Source organism: Eubalaena glacialis, unplaced genomic scaffold, assembly GCF_028564815.1.
Source record: "Eubalaena glacialis isolate mEubGla1 unplaced genomic scaffold, mEubGla1.1.hap2.+ XY scaffold_56, whole genome shotgun sequence".
Taxonomy (NCBI): domain Eukaryota; kingdom Metazoa; phylum Chordata; class Mammalia; order Artiodactyla; family Balaenidae; genus Eubalaena; species Eubalaena glacialis.
Window position 1 is genome coordinate 873,248 of NW_026871455.1, and position 24,511 is coordinate 897,758.

The window sequence follows — 24,511 nt, forward strand, 5'->3', positions numbered from 1 at the left end:
CTTCTGAGAAAGTGCTCTTTTTGTTACTATTATTCATGTAGCAACATTTGTTTGTCCCTCCCTTTTGTTGATTTACTGTGTCGTAATCTCCCCCACATCCCACCTTCATTTTATTTTTCAGTCATTTTACTCTTAAAAATAGTATACATCATCAGTGTTCTATATCATGTATCTAATTGTTGCTCTATTCCTCCATTTCACATCTTTTCTCTGTGTTAAAGCCAATACTTGACACATACTTACATTAGCCTTGTGAGCATTTGCAAAATTCTTTGTCCCCTAAGTCACTGTAGCTATTTCTTTTCTCCTTTTTTCAGACATGGAAGGTGACCTTAAAAAGCATGAAATGATACCCACACAACAAGCGTTCAAGAAGGACCCATTTATCTGCAGGTCAATGGTATGTTTCTTGGGGATGAACTCAGTCATCACATTAGAGACCTGGTAATGGGATAAATTAGGAGTTCATGACAATCTTCTGATGGAAAAAAAGCCTGAGCATAAATTCTGTCCCAGTAGAAAATTTTCAATACTTTAAATTTTGGAATAACATTTCCCTGAAGACAAACTGGAACTTCAGTTTCAATAAAAGGACAATTGCCTCAATGTAGCTCATGTATATAATGTGTGAAAAATAAAGAAGACTTAAAATTTAATCAGAAAGTTATGCAGGTGAGAGGCTACAAAATAGAAAATCAGTGTGAATTCAGCAAAGTAACACTGCATGTGAATAGAACAAACATGGGGAGTTTTTTAAAAAAAAGTCCACCAGTGAGAGAGCAGATTAGAGTCAGCACGTAGAGAAATGAGTACATGGACGTGCATGGGCATCTGTAGCAGCCTCTCCTTTCCTTGCACATAACAGACTTCACTCTGGAGGAGAGTCCATCAAATATTGCATGTGAGGAGATTTCACATGCAACAACGTGAACTCCACATGTATTTACTCAAACAGGAGAGAATCCTTATAAATGCTATAAATGTGAGAAAGAATTCAACTAGAGCCCTCACCTTTATATACACCAAAAATTCACACAGGAGAAAAATCCTATCCTTGTCACTAATCTGGAAGAGCCTTTGGCCAATATTCCTTTTTTAAGTATCAATAACATAAGGTGAATTATACTGTAGAGAAACCATAGAGATCCCACCAATGTGGGAAAGCTTCAGTCAATGCTCTAAACTTAGATGGCATGAGAGAACTCACCCTGGAGGGACCCCTACAAATGTTATGAAAGTGGGAAATAGCTCAGCTGGAGCTTTGCCTTTATACACATGAAAAATCACACTGGAGAGAAACGTAAAAACGTAGTGAATGTGGGAGACCCTTCATCAGAGGCCAACTTTCATTCACATATATGAGCTCAAATAGCAGAGAAGTCCTATGTCTGGAATAACTATGGAAGAACTTTCAGTTGAAACTTTGTTACTCCAAAGTCGTGGACTCATTCACACTGGAGAGGAAACCTTGTGAGTGTCATCCATGTTGCAAAACATAAGACAAAGCCATGACCTTAGACATCATGTGAGAAGTCACATCGGGAAGAAGCCCTATAAATATAATAAATGTGGAAGAACCCTTAGATGCTGCTCTCACATTTGTATGTACCAGAGAACTCAGGAAGAGACACCCTATATCTGCAATCAATGAGGTAGAGACTTCAGCTAGAATTTCTCTTTCTTAAACCACCAGGACACTCAAATGAAGAGAAACCCTAGACCTGTACTCATGGTGGAAGAGTCCTCAGTTGGAGCTCCAGCCTCAGCACACACAGAGAACTCAGAGTCAGCATTAATTCAATTAATCCTGTTACTTAAATTCTTTTTTTTTTAAATCAGTCATCAATTTTATACACATCAGTGTATACATGTCAATCCCAATCGCCCAATTCAGCACACCACCATCCCCACCCTACCGCGGTTTTCCCCCCTTGGTGTCCATACGTTTGTTCTCTACATCTGTGTCTCAACTTCTGCCCTGCACACCTGTTCATCTGTACCATTTTTCTAGGTTCCACATACATGCGTTAATATACGATATTTGTTTTTCTCTTTCTGACTTACTTCACTCTGTATGACAGTCTCTAGATCCATCCACGTCTCAACAAATGACTCAATTTTGTCCCTTTTTATGGCTGAGTAATATTCCATTGTATGTATGTACCACAACTTCTTTATCCATTCATCTGTCGATGGGCATTTAGGTTGCTTCCATGACCTGGCTATTGTAAATGGTGCTGCAATGAACATTGGGGTGCATGTGTCTTTTTGAATTACGGTTTTCTCTGGGTATATGCCCAGTAGTGGTATTGCTGGATCATATGGTAATTCTATTTTTAGTTTTTCAAGGAACCTCCATATTGTTCTCCATAGTGGCTGTATCAATTTACATTCCCACCAACAGTGCAAGAGGGTTCCCTTTTCTGCACACCCTCTCCAGCATTTGTTGTTTGTAGATTTTCTGATGATGCCCATTCTAACTGGTGTGAGGTGATACCTCATTGTAGTTTTGATTTGCATTTCTCTAATAATTAGGGACGTTGAGCATCTTTTAATGTGTTTCGTGGCCATTTGTATGTCTTCTTTGGAGAAGTGTCTATTTAGGTCTTCTGCCCATTTTTGGATTGGGTTGTTTCTTTCTTTAATATTGAGCTGAATGAGCTGTTTATATATTTTGGAGATAAATCCTTTGTCCGTTGATTCATTTGCAAATATTTTCTCCCATTCTGAGGGTTGTCTTTTCGTCTCGTTTATGGTTTCCTTTGCTGTGCAAAAGCTTTGAAGTTTCATTAGGTCCCATTTGTTTATTTTTGTTTTTATTTCCATTAGTCTAGGAGGTGGATCAAAAAAGATCTTGCTGTGATTTATGTCAAAGAGTGTTCTTCCTATGTTTTCCTCTAAGAGTTTTATAGTGTCTGGTCTTACATTTAGGTCTCGAATCTATTTTGAGTTTATTTTTGTGTATGGTGTTAGGGAGTATTCTAATTTCATTCTTTTACATGTAGCTGTCCAGTTTTCCAAGCACCACTTATTGAAGAGACTGTCTTTTCTCCATGTATATCTTTGCCTCCTTTGTCATAGATTAGTTGACCATAGGTGCTTGGGTTTATCTCTGGGCTTTCTATCTTGTTCCATCAATCTATGTTTCTGTTTTTGTGCCAGTACCATATTGTCTTGAGTACTGTAGCTTTGTAGTATAGTCTGAAGTCAGGGAGTCTGATTCCTCCAGCTCCGTTTTTTTCCCTCAAGACTGCTTTGGCTATTCGGGGTCTTTTGTGTCTCCATACAAATTTTAAGATGATTTGTTCTAGTTCTGTAAAAAATGCCATTGGTAATTTCATAGGAATTGCATTGAATCTGTAGATTGCTTTGGGTAGTATAGTCATTTTCACAATATTGATTCTTCCAATCCAAGAACATGGTATATCTCTCCATCTGTTGGTATCATCTTTAATTTCTTTCATCAGTGTCTTATAGTTTTCTGCATACAGGTCTTTTGTCTCCCTAGGTAGGTTTATTCCTAGGTATTTCATTCTTTTTGTTGCAATGGTAAATGGGAGTGTTTCCATAATTTCTCTTTCAGATTTTTCATCATTAGTGTATAGAAATGTAAGAGATTTCTGTGCATTAATTTTGTATCCTGCAACTTTACCAAATTCATTGATTAGCTCTAGTAGTTTTCTGGTGGCATTTTTAGGATTCTCTATGTATAGTATCATGTCATCTGCAAACAGTGACAGTTTTACTTCTTCTTTTCCAATTTGTATTCCTTTTATTTCTTTTTCTTCTGTGATTGCCATGGCTAGGACTTCCAAAACTATGTTGAATAATAGTGGTGAGAGTGGACATCCTTGTCTCGTTCCTGATCTTAGAGGAAATGCTTTCAGTTTTTCACCATTAAGAATGATGTTTGCTGTGGGTTTCTCATATATGGCCTTTATTATGTTGAGGTAGGTTCCCTCTATGCCCACTTTCTGGAGAGTTTTTATCATAAATGGGTGTTGAGTTTTGTCAAAAGCTTTTTCTGCATCTATTGAGATGATCACATGGTTTTTATTCTTCAATTTGTTAATATGGTGTATCACATTGATTGATTTGCATATATTGAAGAATCCTTGCATCCCTGGGATAAATCCCACTTGATTGTAGTGTATGATCCTTTTAATGTGTTGTTGGATTCTGTTTGCTAGTATTTTGTTGAGGATTTTTGCATCTATATTCATCAGTGATATTGGTCTGTAATTTTCTTTTTTTGTAGTATCTTTGTCTGGTTTTGGTATCAGGGTGATGGTGGCCTCATAGAATGAGTTTGGGAGTGTTCCTTCCTCTGTAATTTTTTGGAAGAGTTTGAGAAGGATGGGTGTTAGCTCTTCTCTAAATGTTTGATAGAATTCACCTGTGAAGCCATCTGTTCCTGGACTTTTGTTTGTTGGAAGATTTTTAATCACAGTTTCAATTTCATTACTTGTGATTGGTCTGTTCATATTTTCTGTTTCTTCCTGGTTCAGTCTTGGAAGGTTGTGTTTTTCTAAGAATTTGTCCATTTCTTCCAGGTTGTCCATTTTATTTGCATAGAGTTGCTTGTAGTAGTCTCTTAGGATGCTTTGTATTTCTGCAGTGTCTGTTGTAACTTCTCCTTTTTCATTTCTAATTTTATTGATTTGAGTCCTCTCTCTCTTTTTCTTGATGAGTCTGGCTAATAGCTTATCAATTTTGTTTATCTTCTCAAAGAACCAGCTTTTAGTTTTATTGATCTTTGCTATTGTTGTCTTTGTTTCTATTTCATTTATTTCCACTCTGATCTTTATGATTTCTTTCCTTCTGCTAACTTTGGGTTTTGTTTATTCTTCTTTCTCTAGTTCCTTTAGGTGTAAGGTTAGATTGTTTACTTGAGATGTTTCTTGTTTCTTGAGGTAGGCTTGTATAGCTATAAACTTCCCTCTTAGAACTGCTTTTGCTGTGTCCCATAGGTTTTGGATCATCGTGTTTTCATTGTCATTTGTCTCTAGGTATTTTTTGATTTCCTCTTTGATTTCTTCAGTGATCTCTTGGTTATTTAGTAGCGTATTGTTTAGCCTCCATGTGTTTGTGCTTTTCACGTTTATTTCCCTGTAATTGATTTCTAATCTCATAGCGTTGTGGTCAGAAAAGATGCTTGATATGATTTCAATTTTCTTAAATTTACTGAGGCTTGATTTGTGACCCAAGATGTGATCTATCCTGGAGAATGTTCCGTGCGCACTTGAGAAGAAAGTGTAATCTGCTGTTTTTGAATGGAATGTCCTATAAATATCAATTAAATCTATCTGGTCTATTGTGTCATTTAAAGCTTCTGTTTCCTTATTTATTTTCATTTTGGATGATCTTTCCATTGGTGTAAGTGAGGTGTTAAAGTGCCCCACTATTATTGTGTTACTGTCGATTTCCTCTTTTATAGCTGTTAGCAGTTGCCTTATGTATTGAGGTGCTCGTATTTTGGGTGCATATATATTTATAATTGTTATATCTTCTTCTTGGATTGATCCTTTGATCATTATGTAGTGTCCTTCCTTGTCTCTTGTAACATTCTTTATTTTAAAGTCTATTTTATCTGATATGAGTAGAGCTACTCCAGCTTTCTTTTGATTTCCATTTGCATGGAATATCTTTTTCCATCCCCTCACTTTCAGTCTGTATGTGTCCCTAGGTCTAAAGTGGGTCTTTTGTAGACAGCATATAGGTGGGTCTTGTTTTTGTATCCATTCAGCAAGCCTGTGTCTTTTGGTTGGAGCATTTAATCCATTCACGTTTAAGGTAATTATCGATATGTATGTTCCTATGACCATTTTCTTAATTGTTTTTGGTTTGTTTTTGTAGGTCCTTTTCTTCTCCTGTGTTTCCCACTTAGAGAAGTTCCTTTAGCATTTGTTGTAGAGCTGGTTTGGTGGTGCTGAATTCTCCTAGCTTTTGCTTGTCTGTAAAGCTTTTGATTTCTCCATCGTATCTGAATGAGATCCTTTCTGGGTAGAGTAATCTTGGCTGTAGTTTCTTCCCTTTCATCACTTTAAGTATATCATGCCACTCCCTTCTGGCTTGTAGAGTTTCTGCTGAGAAATCAGCTGTTAACCTTATGGGAGTTCCCTTGTATGTTATTTGTCATTTTTCCCTTGCTGCTTTCAATAATTTTTCTTTGTCTTTAATTTTTGCCAATTTGATTACTATGTGTCTCGGCGTGTTTCTCCTTGGGTTTATCCTGTATGGGACTCTCTGCGCTTCCTGGACTTGGGTGGCTATTTCCTTTCCCATGTTAGGGAAGTTTTCGACTATAATCTCTTCAAATATTTCTCTGGTCCTTTCTCTCTCTCTTCTCCTTCTGGGACTCCTATAATGCGAATGCTGTTGCGTTTAATGTTGTCCCAGAGGTCTCTTAGGCTGTCTTCATTTCTTTTCATTCTTTTTTCTTTAGTCTGTTCCGCAGCAGTGAATTCCATTCTGTAAGACCATTCTGTCTTCCAGGTCACTTATCCGTTCTTCTGCCTCAGTTATTCTGCTATTGATTCCTTCTAGTGTAGTTTTCATTTCAGTTATTGTACTGGTCATCTCTGTTTGTTTGTTCTTTAATTCTTCTAGGTCTTTGTTAATCATTTCTTGCATCTTCTCGATCTTTGCCTCCATTCTTATTCTGAGGTCCTGGATCATCTTCACTATCATTATTCTGAATTCTTTTTCTGGAAGATTGCCTATCTCCACTTCATTTAGTTGTTTTTCTGGGTTTTTTTCTTGTTCCTTCATCTGGTATATAGTCCTCTGCCTTTTCATCTAGTCTATCTTTCTGTGAATGTGGTTTTTGTTCCACAGGCTGCAGGATTGTAGTTTTTCTTGCTTCTGCTGTCTGCCCTCTGGTGGTTGAGGCTATCTAAGAGGCTTGATGGGGGGCTCTGTTGGTGGGTAGAGCTGACTGTTGCTGTGGCAGTCAGAGCTCAGTAAAACTTTAATCCACTTGACTGTTGATGGGTGGAGCTGGGTTCCCTCCCTGTTGGTTGTTTTGCCTGAGGCAACCCAACACTGGAGCCTACCTGGGCTCTTTGGTGGGGCCAATGACAGACTCTGGGAGGGCTCATGCAAAGGAGTACTTCCCAGAACTTCTGCTGCCAGTGTCCTTGTCCCCATGGTGAAACAGAGCCACCCCCCCACCTGCAGAAGACCTTCCAACACTAGCAGGTAGGTCTGGCTCAGTCTCCCGCAGGGTCACTGCTCCTTCCCTTGGGTCCCGATGCACACACAATTTTGTGTGCACCCTACAAGAGTGGGGTCTCTGTTTCCCCCAGTCCTGTCAAAGTCCTGCAATCAGTTCCCACTAGGCTTCAAAGTCTGATTCTCTATGAATTCCTCCTCCCGTTGTCGGACCCCCAGGTTGGGAAGCCTGACGTGGGACTCAGAACCTTCACTCCAGTGGGTGGACTCTGTGGTATAAGTGTTCGCCAGTCTGTGAGTCACCCACCCACCAGTTATGGGATTTGATTTTACTCTGATTGCGCCCCTCCTACCATCTCATTGTGGCTTCTCCTTTGTCTTTGGATGTGAGGTATCTTTTTGGTGAGTTCCAGTGTCTTCCTGTCGATGATTGTCCAGCAGCTAGTTGTGATTCTGGTGTTCTCAATAGATCAGCTCAACAAGAACTTCAGTTTTGTCTTACAGAAGGTGGGCAGATATGTCTTCAAGTCCTTTAGGGGTCAGAGAAGGCTGGTTTTGATGTAAGACGGTGGGAGAGAATGCCCACGGAGAAAGACTCAGGCCTGCCTCCACTTTTGAACATACATCCCACGAAGAAGCACGTTGCTCAGATATATCTCTGCAGAACACTAATTACCTCACCTTTCCCTACTTCCAGTCACCTTTCTCCAGGCCTAAGGCCACCCAGCTTCTTTATCCCGCAAATATCTCAAGCCTCTGGACTTCAAGGAGGGGGATCTAAGACTTGTTCTCCCGTTGCCTCTCTTGGCTGCTTTGTGAACAAACCCTTTCGTTGCTGCAAACCTCAGTGTCTCAGGGTTTGGCTTGCTGTGCATCAGATGCACAAACTTTGTTTGGTAAAGGAACAACAGTGTTCTTGTTGTGATTTTGATCAAAACATCTTTAATCTGGGAGTGGATTGGAGAGAGGTAGCTCTTAACTTCTCTTTTGGATTAGGCTGTGCCACTGATGTAGATTTACATTGAAGAAGTCTGAAATTCTGTATATGAAGATGTATAGTGGCTAGTTGAATTAGAATCTCTCCATATTACATTTTTTTAAATCCAAAAGTGAAACATATACCCTCCCAGAGTCTATGCACAAACAGTGCACTCCCCTGCTTGACATCCATGTAAGAGTCAGCCCCAGAGCCCCCAGTACCCAGTAGATCTGAGTGTCAGGTAGAGACCGGAAGGAAAGGAAGCCAGTGTTCTGGGTCCTGGTGGTGGTTATTGACAGACACCGTCAGAGGGATTCCCACTCAGAAGCTGTAGGCTGCCATGAGTGGGAAATAGTGAGAAGAGGTCTCATATGTGATGGTCAGAGAATTAGCCATAAGAGAGTGAGAAAAAGTGACATTTGCAGGTCTGAGCATTAACTGTGAAAGCGCCAAAAGGAAAGCGCTTGGAAAGGGCCATGGGGCAGGGGACAGTCTCAGAGCAACAGCAATGGTGTAGAAGCAGGAGGTCCCTCTGAAGGAGGTGATCTTTGGAGGCTTGCGGTAAAACACAGTATGCTGCGAAATATGAGGCTTGTGGAAACCAGTATAGTAAAAGGGAATCAGAAGACATATCAGGAAGAAAAAGGATCTGTACTCCGTAGCTGCACGTAACCATGGCAGCCATAGAGGGTGATCTCTAAATAACAATTGAAGTCACCACCCACATGCCTCTCACCACCTCCTCACTTATAAACGCCAAGATATGCGGGTGGGTGAGGCTGGGTTTAAAGTCAGGGGAGCAGCAATGACATATCAGGCATCCAAGTGGCTAATACAGTCTTCTGAAAGAGTCCAAAATATCTGATTTCTTTCCTGGATCTGTACATAAATGATACTTCTGGTAGAGTTGGCCTTGAACTTGTCTTTCACATGTCCACTCACCCATCCATAAGCTACAGTTCACACTATCTCTCAGGCCAGCAATGACAATTAAGGTGGAACTTATTCACAAAGTCCTCGGAGGTTCATGGAGTTGGAACAAAAAGACCCACGTGGTCATCCACTCTCATGATTCCATTCCTGCTCCTCCCGTTGTTGTTACTTGGGTCCCACACGAGCCAGACCACCTGCCTTAACGTGCACATGTGGGATGGAGGTCCTTTTCAGTTCATGGACGCTAGATATTTAATCATGGTTATAACAGGTATTCCAAATGTCATCTCAGGCACTGGGCTAGTTTGATTTCTTTTTTCAGAAAGTGGAGCATGGGCCAAGTGTACCTACCCCACTTATCCCTGACTTTTCTTCAATATCCATATTTTCTTTTAACAAAAAATGAAATCTAAAGAAAGAAGTTAAGATAGAGTACAGTACAGTGAAGCGACACCAAAGTACAGTGTCACAGGATGTAGGTATTTGCACTTGGATGAGTGTCACCACTGTCTTCTCTCAGCTAAAGACAGGCACTGGGCGATCTTCCTTCAATAACCTGATGCCTCTTGAGTGTCAAGTGTCCCCTCGTCTGTTTGCAGGGACATTGCAGGTGTTGTGCCGGGTTAATAAGGGATTGTCCACACAGGGCTGTCCCCACCGGCTCTGCAACATCTCAAGCACAAACCTGGACCCCCACATGACTCATATCTGGGGCTCCATCTCAGGCCCAATAACCCAGACGCCCCGGTTTAGATTAAAGACTAAACATAAAAATTGTTCCCATGACATCCTTCCCGAGTAAACTTGTGAGCCCATCCAGATGCATTCTGTCCCTTAGGTGACCCTCTCCCGCTCCCAAAGAGTGTGGAATACAATCATTTCTTCACCCCCACCCGCCCCCAGTTTTCTTAGTTTCCCAGAAGGGTCTGCTTCTTCCCAGCACAGAACCGCCCTCTCCCGTGTCTCTGTAAGAGAGCTCAGGCCTCAGCCATCAGTCCAGGCAGAACGTCCCTCCAGCGGAAGCACCTCAGGTGACCTGACAGGCCCAGAACACGAGCAGGTGCCACTAATGTGGGGAGAAACCCGTGGGCTCCCTCCCCGGCTACACTTCCTGCCAAGCCTCGCTCCCCCGAGAGTCATTATCCTGAATCCTGACGTCTGTGCACAGCAGCTGCCTGGAAGGGAAGAGGTGCCCAGAGGGGAGCAGAGCCCCATCCTGTCCCAGCAGCTCTCAGTTCTCGCTGTCACTTCCCACCACCAGCCATGGGCTCTCGTTCCAGCCTTCATATGGATCCCAGGCTCTCCTTCAGAGAATCCTTCTGCTGAGTCCTCAGCCGCAATTGGGCCTCACCTGCCACAGCTGGACTTCCCGTCCCCTCAGAAAACAGGTTCAGTTCTTTTAAAAGATTTGAGTTCAAAAAAATTGGGAATGACATTTTATTCCCTTTTTTCCCCTTCTTCCTCTATCTTGTGTCTGACTTTACAAACCATTGGAATGTTTACAACACTCCAGGTCGCTGAAAAGGGAGAATTTTCAGTTAGGGTTCAAAGAGGATGAGGGTAGGGATGGTCAGGGCTTCTGCTGGATGGTCCATGAGACACGAGCACAGCAGTTACCCAGGACCACAGGAAACCTCAAAGACCAGGACAGCCAATGTGCCCCTGAGCAGTGGTGGCCGGTGCTCAATCATTGGCAGCAGAGGGTCTACGGGTGTCAGTGGGGTTTCCTGATGCCCACACCCTGCTGATGAGGGATGATTTCTCTCCACGATGATTCTCATCCCCCATCGGTAAACCCACCCAGGCCCCCTCATCCCTGAAGCCACAAACCCTCCAAAATCAGCCCTCTGTCCACCCTCTTCTCCTCTCTCAGAATGAATCTTGTTTCCTCTCCTGAGACAGGGTGGTCTGTGTCATTCTCTGCATCTTCGCTCCTAGTGCTGGGCAGGTTATCACTGTGCTGCTCTTCTATCAGAGTGTCCCCATTCTTATTTTCTAGGGCCTTGTCTTCATTCAGTGAATTTCGCCTCTTCCAAATGAAAGGGATTGTTTTTCAAAACAACTATTTCCAGTCTGGACTTAAATAGCTTATTTTGAAAATATAAAAGCAGAACATCGGACACTTCTTCCTCTTTGCAATCTTGTGATAACAAACTAATTCTCTTTGAGGCAACATAGATGCCTCTTACTAACTAGAGAAAGGGTCATATTGAAGAAAATAATAAAAAAAAAAAGAGAAAATTATTTCATGATATCTCCCTATGTTTGTTTACAATCTAATACGTAAAAAACCAAAGGAGTCCCCAAAAAGGGTAATCTCCAAATGCAGCATTTTACTTTGGGAGAATAAGATCAAACACCCTAGAAAGTTTCCAGTATGCATCTCTTTGTAAATCATGCATTAAGCCAACAATGCAGGTAAACATGGTAATTCAGAAATGAGTAATAACTAAAGCTTGCTCAGATACTGTCAGCCAGGGGGAATTTTTGGATCCTGTGATGTTTGACTCAGTCCCTATAATCCTAAGTGTTATGGAGCTAGAAACTATCAACCTTCCATTTTTCATGGATGTAATACTGAAACCATGTCCCTTTCTGGGTTAACAGAAAGTAGTGACTAACAGAAATCCTTGAGCTTGTGTTACAGAGCAACAGATAAGGGAATAGTGTGTTGAAAACCTGCCTCTGCTGATTGAACTCACTTTAGTTATTTTCCCCTGTCTTTCTTTAATTCCATACACTCCAAGCTTCACGTAACCTAGGGAATATATAACAGAACACTTTAACCACCCCTGTAGATAACGCCTCCGACTATGGGTCACTATAGTAACAGGGAGGTTTAAGTTGTTTTCCAGGAACTTTGAGTTGGTTCTTGTTCAGTTCAATCCAAATTTGACTGGTTGGGACCCACCACCCCTAAAACTGGGTCTGCCCAGGGGTCTGATGACGGACCATTTGATGTCAGAGGGCCTAAACCTCCAATCTCAGAACATGCTGAGTGCCTCCATTTATGAACATGCATCTCATAGAATCCTGTGATCCAGATACACCTGGGAAGAACACTGGTGACCTCACCTTTCCCCCACCGCCAATCACCTTTCCTCAGGCCTAAGGCCGCCCTGTTTCTTTATCCTGTAAATATCCTGAGGCCCTCACCCTCAGGGAGGTGGATATGAGATTTGTTCTCCTATCTCCTCACTTGACTGCTTCATGAATAAACCCTTCTCTGTGGCAAACTTGGCGTCTCAGTGTTTGGCTTGCTGCGCATTAGGCAAGTGAACCTGGTTTGGCAAAAATATCTGTTTTTAAATTTCAGATTTACTGAGGTAGAATTGACATAAAATTGTAAGATATTCAAACTGTACCTCATGTTGATCTAAAATATGTATAAATGTGAAAAGATGCCCCCCGCCTAGTGAATTAACACATCCGTCTCCTCACATATTTATCTTTGTGTGTGTGTCAGAGAACATTTAGGTTTCACCCTCTTAGCAAATTTCAGTTACAAAAACAGCGTTATCAACTATAGTCACCGTGGTTTACATTAGATCCTCAGACCTTATCCATCTTATATTTGAATGCTTGTTCTCTTTTGTTAACCCCTCCCCCTTTACCCCAACTTGGAAATCACCATTCCTTTCTCTATTTCTATGAGTTTGGCTTCTCATGGCTGTAATATCTGAGGGATGTAAGCAAATACAAAGTTGCTTCCTCAAGGTCATCCCTCCAATTGTGCGTTATCTTCCATGTTATGTAAAAACACTCTCAACCAACAATGGATCAGGTCATGTCCCGAGAGGACTTACAGGGTGGAAAGCATTGTTTTGGGAATTGATGATGGGATTAATCAGTTTCACAACTTAGAGCAACCTAATTTGACATCACACAAAAATGGATTTGTTTATTGTTAGAAGGGTGATGTTAAACCAAACCCATACAACTGGTATATAAAACTAGTCACCAAGGGAAATTAGGTATTTCCAGGGACAGATGGGATATACTTTTGTAGGATAACATGGGTTTCTTTCGAGCCTGTGCTCAAAAAGACTAGCCTCCAGCCATGACCCTTCTGGTATAAACAGCCAAAGCAGCCAATCACCATGGTGATAAACATTCCAATTACAGCAACTATGGCTGCAAGGAAGCTCTGGTGACAATATTTATTTTTATAGTATAGGACTACACAAAACAGTGATGCCAGAACTGTGGTTTTATTTCGCCATGTTTGCTTTTAGTTATGTGGCTGAGATTTAATGAGAAAATTTGTATAGAATCAATCTTGAATAAATCAGGCAGCCTTGTTTAATCTTCTCATCTCTTGATCATTAGGACAAGACCAAAGTGAAAATCCTGCACACCGTGAAGTATATGGAACACTTAATAATCAATCCATCACAGAAGAAAACACTTTAAACCAGGAAGCACAATTGTGCAAGATCAACAACAGAAAGTAGTTTTAGCCAAGGATGGCTTTGTTTGAGACTACCAAGGATTCACCATCAGTACGTGGATGAGATTTTTTTTCTGATCTCTCCGGTGAGAATGTGATACCTCTTCCAAATGTCTGGCTGTTGTGCAAGAGGTGGGATCAACCTAGGCATGTCACTCATGCTGCTGAATGGGTGGAGGTCACCAATTTCAGAGAGCTTATGGGATGGAAGCAGGGACACTGCACTGCAATGAGAAGACAGAGAGAGAGTATGTGTATCAATGATGTGACTTATAGGTCAACCAGGAAGAGATTTTTGATCTCCCAGAAATGGAATCTTGAACCATCCAATTAGGAATCTCCTGATCAGGACTAGTTGGGTCATCAGCCCACAATGCCCCTCCCATCCCCTAAAAGAAAGGAACCTTGCAATTAGCAACCAGCCTGCTGCCTAGTGTAACTTTCTTGTCTCTGCTCCCTTCCACCTGTAAAACCTCTTGCCTTCTTTAGCTCTTGGAGCTCCTTTCTGTCTGCTAGACGGGATGGTGTCAGATTCAAGAATCACTGAATAAAGCCAATAGGATGTTTAACATTTATTCAGTTGAATTTTGTTTTTTAACACTTTGAAAAATTGTCAACTGATTTGCCAAGATATAGAGCATCAACTTACATAAGTAACAATATGTGTAAAAAAAGATCTGTAAAGGATCTACATGTTAAGTGTAAATTAATCCACTGAGGCACTTTTTCATCCATGAAGGGTCAGCACAGGTCCTGGGAAGAAACGGAGTGTGAACTTTGGCCTCGTGGGGAATGATGACAAAGACACAGGAAGCAGAGAGAAAAGCAATCCTGTGTTGACCACAAATTCCCAGAACACAGTCCTGCTTGAAAAAAAGAGGCTTTTATTTGGGGTTTGTTAGGACTGCAGCCCAGAAGACACACATCCAAGAAGCACTTGAACTGTTTTCCCGCAGACTACAAAATGGGGAAAGTTTATAAAGCCAAAAACCTGCAAGGTTACATATATTGTTTGTCAAGAAGTAGGATTGAAGTTGGCAAGAAGCAAGGGGCTTGTTAAGCAAGGATTGGTTTGGGTTCAAAAGAAATATATAGTTTTGAAGGAGGGTGATTTTGAAATTCCAGGGTTGCAACTGGCAGCTGCTGACAGACATTGTTTGGAAAATGGCTAGTGGTGTACTTGAGTTTGATACAGTTCCAAAAATTCAAGTTCTCAGTGATGCAGGGATGTATGTAAAACCACATGGACAATGACCATTGGTGGGGAACTCTGACCCCCAAGGAGACGGGAGGAACACCAGAGTAAACTGGTAGGACATACGGGGACTGAATGGGGAGGAGAAGTGGAAGCCAGACAAGATCAGCGCCCCTGAGGCTGTGGAGATCAGGAGAGGCAGGTGGGAGTGACTCCCCGGGAAGAGCAGGAGAGGAGTAGAGGGCGTTTGTTATAGTTTTTTCTCTCTTTTTCTTTTTTTTTCTTTTGCTGCCCCATGTGGCTTGCAGGATCTTGATTCTCGAGCCTGGGTTTGGGCAGAAACGCCTGCAATGTGAGGTCCAAGTCCAAACCACTGGACTAACAGAGAACCTCAGACCCCAGGGAATGTTCTTCAGAGTGAGATCTCACAGAGTTCCTCATTTAAGCAGCAAGACCCAGCTCTAGCCAATAGAATACAGACTACAGGGTTGGAAGACTCAGACCAAACCACCAGTATAACAGGAACACAATCCCAATAATAAAAAAGAAAAATAAAGACACAGCAAAGAACTATGTCAGAGTTGAAGGAGGAAGGTAAAAACCTACAAGACCAAATAAATGAAGAGGAAATAGGCACCCTACCGGAAAAATAATTTAGAGTAATGATAGTAAATATGATCCAGAATCTTGGAAATAGAATGAAAGCACGGATTGAGAAAATACAAAAAAAAATGTTTAACAAAGATCTAGAAGAAATAAAGAACAAACAAACGGAGATGAGCAACACAGTAACTGAAATGAAAAATACACTAGAAGGAATCAATAACTGAATAACAGAGGCAGAAGACAGAATAAGTGAGGTGGAAGGCAAAATGTTGGAAATAACTGTTGAGGAGCAGAATAAAGAAAAAAGAATGAAAAGAATTGAAGACAATCTCAGAGACATCTGGGACATCACTAATGCACCAACATTCGAATAATAGGGGTCCCAGAAGAAGAAGAGAAAAAGAAAGTATCTGAGAAAATATTTGAAGAGATTATAGTGGAAAACTTCCATAACATGGCAAAGGAAATAGTCACCCAAGTGCAGGAAACACAGACAGTTCCATATAGGATAAACCCAAGGAAAAACACACAAAGACACATATTAATCAAACTAACAAAAATTAAATTCAAAGAAAATCTATTAAAAGCAGCAAGGGAAAAAAAAAGTAACATACAAAGGAATCCCCATAAAGTTATCAGCTGATTTTTCGGTGGAAACTCGGCAGGCCAGAACAGAGTGGCAGCTTATACTTAAAGTGATGAAAGAGAAAAACCTACAACCAAGATTACTCTACCCAACAAGGATCTCATTCAGATTTGATGGAGAGGTCAGAAACGTTTCAAACAAATAAAAGCTAATGGAATTCAGCCCCACCAAACCAGCTTTACAACAGATGCTAAAGAAACTTCTCTAAGTGGGGAACACAAGAGAAGAAAAAGACCCACAAAAACAAACTCAAAACGATTAAGAAAATGGTAATAGGCACACACATATCAATAATAGCCTTGAATGTAAATGGATTAAATGCCCCAACCAAAAGATACAGACTGGCTGAATGGATACAAAAACAAGACCGATATATATGCTGTCTACAAGAGATCCACTTCAGACCTAGGGACACATACAGACTGAAAGTGAAGGGATGGAAAAAGGTATTCCATGCAAATGGAAATCAAAAGAAACCTGGAGTAGCAATACTTGTATCAGATAAAGTAGAGTTTAAAATAAAGACTATTACAAGAGATAAGGAGGGACACCATATAATGATCAAAGGATCAATCCAAAAAGAAGATATAACAACTATAAATGTTTATGCACCCAACATAGGAGCACCTCAATACATAAAGCAAATGGTAACAACCATGAAAGGAGAAATTGACAGTAACACAATAGTAGTAGGGGACTGTAACACCCCACTTACACCAATAGACAGATCATCCAAACAGAAGATAAATAAGGAAACACAAGCTTTAAATGACACAATAGACCAGGTAAACCTAATTGATATTTATAGAACATGCCACCCAAAAGTGGCAGAATACACTTTCGTCTCAAGTGCACACAGAACATTCTCTAGGATACATCACATCTTGGGTCATAAATCAGCCTCAGAAAATTTACAAAAATTGAAATCATATCAAGCACCTTTTCAGACCACAACACTATGAGATTGGAATTCAATTACAAGAAAAAAACTGGAAGAAACACACATACATGGAGGCTAAACAGTGCACTACTAAATAACCAAGAGATCACTGAAGAAATCAAACAAGAAATTAAAAAATACAGAGAAACAAATGACAGTGAAAACAAGCTGACCCAAAACCTATGGGACACAGCAAAATCCGTTCTAAGAGGGAAATTTATAGCCATTTAATCTCACCTCAATAAACAAGAAAAATCTCAAATAAACAAGCTAAACGTACACTTAAAATAACTAGAGAAAAAAGAACAAAGGAAACCCAAAGTCAGTAGAAGGAAAGAAATCATAAATATCAGAGCAGAAATAAATGAAATAGAAATGAAGAAAACAATAGCAAAGATCAATAAAACTAATAGCTGGTTCTTTGAGAAGATAAACAAAATTGATAAACCCTTAGCCAGACTCATCAAGATAAAAAGGGAGAGGACACAAATCACTAAAATTAGAAATGAAAAAGGAGAAATCACAACTGACACTGCAGAAATACAAAGGATTATAAGAGACTACCACAAACAACTATATGCCAATAACGTGGACAACCATGAAAAAATGGACAAATTCTTGGAAATGTACAATTTTCCAAGACTGAACCTGGAAGAATTAGAAAATATAAACAGATGTATCACAAGCAATGAAATTGAAACCGTAATTAAAAATCTTCCAACAAGCAAAAGCCCAGGACCAGCTGGCTTCATAGGCGAATTCTATCAAGCATTTAGAGAAGAGCTAACACCGGTCTTTCTCAACCTCTTCAAAAAAATTGCAGAGGGAGAAACACTCCCAAATTCATTCTATGAAGCCACCATCACCCTGATACCAAACACAACCAGAAAAAGATATCACAAAGAAAGAAAACTACATGCCAATATCACTGATAAACATAGATGCGAAAATCCTCAACAAAATACTAGCAAACAGAATCCAACAGCACATTAAATGTATCAGACACCATAATCAAGTGGGATTTGTCCCAGGTATGCAAGAATTCTTCAATATACACAAATCAATCAATGTGATACACCATATTAACAAATTGAAGAATAAAAACCATATGATCATCTCAATAGATGCAGAAAAAGCTTTTGACAAAATTCAACACCCATTTATGATAAAAACTCTCCAGAAAGTGGGCATAGAGGGAACCTACCTCAACATAATAAAGGCCATATATGACAAACCCACAGCAAACATCATTCTCAGTGGTGAAAAACTGAAAGCATTTCCTCTAAGATCAGGAACGAGACAAGGATGTCCACTCTCACCACTATTATTCAACATAGTTCTGGAAGTCCTAGCCATGGTAATCAGAGAAGAAAAAGAAATAAAAGGAATCCAAGTTGGAAAAGAAGAAGTAAAACTGTCACTATTTGCCTATGACATGACACTATACATACAAAATCCTAAGGATATCACCAGAAAACTACTAGAACTAATTGTTGAATTGCATAAGGTTGCAGGATACAGAATTAATGCACAGAAATCTCTGAAATTCCTATACACCAACAACAAAAAATCAGAAAGAGAAATTAAGGAAACACTCCCATTTACCATAGCAACAAAAAGAATAAAATACTAGGAATAAACCTGCCTAAGAAAGTGAAAGGCTTGTACTCAGAAAACTATAAAACACTGATGAAAGAAATCAAAGATGACATAAGCAGATGGAGAAATATACCATATTCTTGGATTGGAAGAATCAATATTGTGAAAATGACTATACTACCCAAAGCAATCTACAGATTCAATGCAATCCCTATGAAACTACCAATGGCATTCTTCACAGAATTAGAACAAAAAAACTTGCAATTCGTATGGAAAGAAAAAAGACCCTGCATAGCCAAAGCAACCTTGAGAAAGAAAAATGGAGCTGGAGGAATCATGCTCCCTGAACTCAAACTATACTACAAAGCTACAATAATCAAGACAGTATGGTACTTGCACAAAAACAGAAATATAGATCAATGGTACAGGATGTTACAGGTACCCACACACATATGGGCACCTAATTTGTGACAAAGGAGAGAAGAGCATACAATGGAGAAAAGACAGCCTCTTCAATAATTGGTGCTGGGGAAACTGGACAGCTACATGTAAAAGAATGAAATTAGAACACTCCCTAACAATATACACAAAAATTAACTCCAAATGGTTTAAAGACTTAAATGTAAGACCAGACACTATAAAACGCTCAGAGGAAAACATAGGAAAAACACTCTTTGACATAAACTACAGCAAGATCTTTTTTGACCCACCTCCTAGAGTAACAGAAATAAAAATAAACAAATGGGACTTAATTAAACTTAAAACTTTTGCACAGCAAAGGAAACCATAAACAAGACAAAAAGACAATCCTCAGAATGGGAGAAAATATTTGCAAATGAAGCAACAGACAAAGGATTAATCTCCAAAATATACAAACAGCTCATGGAGCTCAATATCAAAAAAACAAACAATGCAATTAAAAAATGGGCAGAAGACCTAAATAGACATTTAACCAAGGAAGACATACAGATGGCCAAGAGGCACATGAAAAGATGTTCAACATCACTAATTATTAGAGAAATGCAAATCAAAACTACAATGAGGTATCACCTCACGCCAATCAGAATGGCCATTATCAAAAAAGCTAGAAACAATAAATTCTGGAAAGGGTGTGGTGATAAGGGAACCCTTCCACACTGTTGGTGAGAATGTAAATTGATACAACCACTATGGAAAACAATATGGAGGTTCCTTAAAAAAATAAAAAGAGAACTACCATATGACCCAGCAATCCCACTACTGGGCATATACCCTGACAAAACCATAATTCAAAAAGAGACATGCACCACAATGTTCATTGCAGCGCAATTTACAATAGCCAGGACATGGAAGTAACCTAAATGTCCATCGACAGATGAATGCATAAGGAAGATGTGGCACACATATACAATGGAATATTACTCAGCCATAAAAAGAAGCGAAATTGAGTTATTTCTAGTGAGGTAGATGGACATAGAGTCTGTCATACAGAGTGAAGTAAGTCAGAAAGAGAAAAAAAAAAAACCGTATGCTAACGCATATATATGGAATCTATAAAAAACAAAAAAGGCACTGATGAACCTAGTTGCAGGGCAGGAATAAAGAGGTAGACAAAGAGAATGGACTTGATGACACAAGGTCAGAGGGTGAAGCTGGGACGAAGTGAGCGTAGCAACGACGTATTTACACTACCCAATGTAAAACAGTCGGCTGGAGGAAAGAAGTAACATAGCACACGGAGATCGGCTCGATGCTTTGTGATGACCTAGAGGGGTGAGATAAGGAGGATGGGAGGGAGGCTCAAGAGGGAGGGGATATGGGGACATGTGTATGTATATGGCTGATTCGCTTTGTTGTGCAACAGAAACTAACACAGAAATATGAAGCAAGTATACTCTAATAAAGATGTATTTAAAAAAAGATATGACTTTAAGAGTAATCACAGATATAATTTTCCAGGTATACTGAAAAAAACCAGAGTAGTGAAATTGCACTAAGGATGACGATAGCAACCAACTTCATTTTTATTTTATCTGCACATTTCACAAGAACTCTTATCCATGTGCATCACTGCTTTTTAAAAGAGAAGCTTCTTTCATTATAGGATCCTTTTTTTAAAATAAATAAATTTGTTTATTTTATTTATTTTAATAAGAAGAAAAATTTATTGATAGGAAACTATCAGGAGTTAATGAGTTCTAATTTACACTTGGGAGTAAAGCAAACCCTTAAAATGCTCACATTGATGAAATAATGAATACATAATTTAATATGCTTCTGAAAATTTAAGAAAAATAACCAACATGTAGAACTACATAATTTTCGGTTATTAAATACAAAAGCATTTTCATGCAACTTCCAGAGATTCTTGCATCTGGTATAACATTTCTTTCTTAAAAGTGCATTCTTGCATAATAAAAACACAAACAAAATACTTTTCTTTTCTTATGTATTTATGAATACATTTCATTTCAAATTTATCAATAATTTATATAGCTTATAGCCCATTTCAGGAAATGTATATATGCAATATTGTGTTACTTGGGGTGTTTTGGATTATCTAAAATTAAGTTAAGAGAAAATTAGGAGCCCAAAATAATGATTAAAATAGAGATCCTCTTGTACAGTATTCTTGAAAATGGTGTCCCATGGATGTTCAAATAAAACGGCAGATAAATGGAATTTTAAGGGACATGTGCAGCAGATTTTCTATTCTAATAAACACCATTATTGATTTTCAAAAGTTTATTTTCGGGATTTCCCTGGTGGCGCAGTGGTTGAGAATCTGCCTGCCAATGCAGGGGACACGGGTTGGGGCCCTGGTCTGGGAAGATCCCACATGCCACGGAGCAACTAGACCTGTGCGCCACACCTACTGAGCCTGCGCGTCTGGAGCCTGTGCTCTGAAACAAGAGAGGCCGTGACAGGGGCTTCCCTGGTGGCGCAGTGGTTGAGAATCTGCCTGCCAATGCAGGGGACACGGGTTCGAGCCCTGGTCTGGGAAGATCCCACAGGCCGCGTAGCAACTGGGTCCGTGAGCTACAACTGCTGAGCCTGCGCGTCTGGAGCCTGTGCTCCGCAACAAGAGAGGCCGCGACAGTGAGAGGCCCGCGCACCTCGATGAAGAGTGGTCCCCACTCGCCGCAACTAGAGAAAGCCCTCGCACAGAAACGAAGACCCAGCACAGCCATAAATAAATAAATAAATAAATTTTAAAAAAAAAGAGAGGCCGCGACAGTGAGAGGCCCGCGCACTGCGATGAAGAGTGGCCCCCGCTTGCCGCAACTAGAGAAAGCCCTCGCACAGAAACGAAGACCCAACACAGCCAAAAATAATAAATAAATAAATAAATAATTTAAACAAAAAAAAAGTTTATTTTCGAATGCAAACAATGAATTTCAAAAATACTTATTTCATGATACAGTAAACAGGAAACCTGGCTCTTAGGAAAAGAAATCTACCTTTACTCTCCTAAATCTTGCAGAGCAACTTTACAAAAGTTCAGAATTTTAGACAGTATTTTTAATAACCCAGCCTTTTTGAAAATATACAGCCTAATCAAGGATCCAGAATTGACAATGTTTTAAGTGTCAACTTTATTTTATAAAGTGCCCACTTTTCTTCGTAAACTAGTAGCAAAATTTTGGAATTATACAGTGTGTAAACCCTTATTTACATTTAATTTTTAATATGAGAAGTTTTATTTTGCAGGGTAATTTAATTTACTTATTAAGAAGTAGAAGTGTATGAAGGTAAGGACATAATATTATTTACATTTCAATCCTCCTAACAGTTCAAATTCTGAAATATTGGAAGTTCTCAGAAAATAGTTGTTAATAAATGAAAATTTGATTAACGACTGAATAAGGTGATTTAGATGATCTTTCTCCTGAATGACACATTTATGTGGTTGATTCCAGAGTCACATTTTCCCGTAAGATCACATGGATGCTATAGTCTCTCCTGTGTGTCTGTGTGTGTATGTTTTAATTCTTATTTTTAGCACCAGTCGAAGTCCTACAACTTGCTATTTCCATTGGACAGTCCATCATCAACAGCTTTCCAAGTCAACATCTTTCCACCTATAGATTTACCTCATTTAAAAATATCAATAACTAAAACACAAATTGATAATATTGCATTGTGTAGACATACTAAACTTTCCTTACCTGGTACCTCTTAACGGCTATGCTTTCTGAATGTCCTGTTTTTATATTAAGTAATTCTGATATCAGTAATCTTATTACACATGTATTTGCACAAATGTACCTCACACACCGGTTTCTTATCATTGGACTTTGCTTGTGGAATATGTAAAGATGAATTTGTGGTCAAGTTTATCGTTCATTTCTTTGATGGTTTCTGGACTTTTTAGAAAATGCTTGACAAGGACTCCAGTTTGAAACCACAGAATAAAAATCATTCATACATGTTTTCTACGAGTACTTTCATGGTTTCAGTTTTACAGTCCACGCAGCCCAAGTCCCCGCAAAATCCCTAAGTGCTCCCAGGAGCAGGGACCCGCCCGAGCGCTCTGGGCCGCTAGTACGCCCGCCCCACCGGGAATCGCGTGGGGAGCGCTTCTCCGCGGCAGCCTCCCGGCGACCTCTTCCCAGTCCCCCGCCCTCTTCTCCTGTTGCCGGGGTCGCTTCCCGCGGTGCCGATCCAGGAGCTAGCTCCGAGGCGGACGCCCAGGGACGAGCTCGGGCGTTTGGGCGGCCCGCGCTGTACCCTCGCCGGCCGGCAATCGGGATCCATCTCTCGGACTTTCCCACCGCTTGTCGGGCGCCAAGCGGCGGCCGCTTTGAGACCGTCCCTTCCATCCGGAGCTTCAGTGACCTTCGCGAGGGCTGAGAGTCAGCCGCCGAGCACGAGGTAGAGTTCCGGGAAGCCGACGACGCTAGCGGCGACGGTCCCGGTGGCGCCGAGGCGTGGGCGCTTCATGTTGTCGCCGGAGATTGGCCGAGCAGGTCTATAGCTTCTGAGGCTGGCGCTGAGCTCTGGAAGTGGTTGGGTATACTGGCCGGGTCGACCAGCACGCCGTGGTGCCTCTCGGGCCGCGGGGACGGCTCGGGCTGCTGTGTGTGACCATGAGAGGGTGTCCGTGCCCGGCGTCGTCCTCCGTGTGTCCCGGTGGTCGTACTTTCTCAACTTTTCCAACTCGCCTAGAGGTTGGGAACAACACGGATGTACGCAGACATCGTCCAGTTTTCAACGGCCTCCCCCTTGTATCCCTAACACCCAAATGTTCACGTTTCTCCCTGTAGTGGGGATTGGCCCGGTTGGCCGAAACGAGGAGGCCCTGGGAGGGCGACCCCGGGCCTCCCTGTCCTCCTTTCAACGGAGCCGCGACGCCCCAGCCCAGAGGCCACCCGGCGGGGCGTCCTCTCCGCCTTGGGCCCGGGTCGGTCCCAGTGCCGTCGCGGCGGTGGGGCTGCTCCCCGGGGGCCACTTTCATTTCTCCAGGTTCCACGCGAAGCGGCCACGTGGCTCCGCAGACCAGATCTCACGCAGGTCTGGCTGCGCCTACGCGGGGAGTGCCCGGCGTCCCCTCTTCTATTTGCCCGGGGTCGAGAAATGGGACGGATGGTGGACTGGGTCGAGCCGGGGTGTCAAGGTGGCGGCGGAGCCTTTTGTTGGTGTGTGACAGGGATCCTTCTATGTGAGGTTCACACCAGTGACGCTTCACCAGGTGGCTGCTGAGGCGAGGTCGACCAGATGGCCCGACGGCGATATTGCGAAGAACAAAAATAGAAGTAATGACTTTTTTTTGTTACAAGCTAGATTCACTATAATGTGGGCATTAGTTAAATGAGAAATCCTGATATTTATAGTAATGAAAATCACCATTGTTGGTGTTACTCAAAATTACAGTAATTATTACCATTGTTTGCAGTTAATTTTGAAAACAGTGATTCAAGTTTCTGTATGCACAGAGTAAGTGATTGAAGATGATGAAAGAGGGGTTTTGGAATGCAGAATTTTCTAAATCTTCCTGGAAGTCAGGGAAC